Source organism: Mastomys coucha, unplaced genomic scaffold (genome assembly GCF_008632895.1).
Source record: "Mastomys coucha isolate ucsf_1 unplaced genomic scaffold, UCSF_Mcou_1 pScaffold17, whole genome shotgun sequence".
Lineage (NCBI taxonomy): Eukaryota > Metazoa > Chordata > Mammalia > Rodentia > Muridae > Mastomys > Mastomys coucha.
Genome location: NW_022196899.1, coordinates 5,711,819 through 5,712,373, shown reverse-complemented (window position 1 = coordinate 5,712,373; position 555 = coordinate 5,711,819).

Below are 555 nucleotides of genomic sequence, written 5' to 3'. Positions count from 1 at the left end.
CACCAACTGTTTCAATGGACAATGGTTCTGCTTGGAGGGTGGCACAGACATTAGGTGAAGGTAAGAATCTGGTTCATTGGCTCTGATAATTTGCAAAAGCATTCATATCAGAAAAAGAGTAACTTACAAAGTCCTCTTCTTCAAATTTGGTACAAGAGTTACAAATGACAGGCAAAGCATTCAGTCTCACTCTTTGTTGTTCTCATACAAGTCACCTCCCAAGTTAATTGTCTGTGTTTCTTTTGGGTATATAAATATTTTTGAAATACATAAGCTGTAAAAACATGAAATAAACACAATACTACAAATAGAGAGGCTAAGATAGGAGAAGCAAGACTTCAAGACCCTTATGTTGTACACAGCCAGACACTGTCTTGAACAAACAAGCTGACAGTGTATATACATTGTACAATATTGGACCTATTTCTCCAATTATCAAATTAGAGAGATCATTGGATGACAATCAACAAATTTCTAGTTCCTCATGTTTTTGGATTTCAATCGATTAGGATATGCTGGTAATATTAATTTTCATATTAAGATATTAAGAAAAAG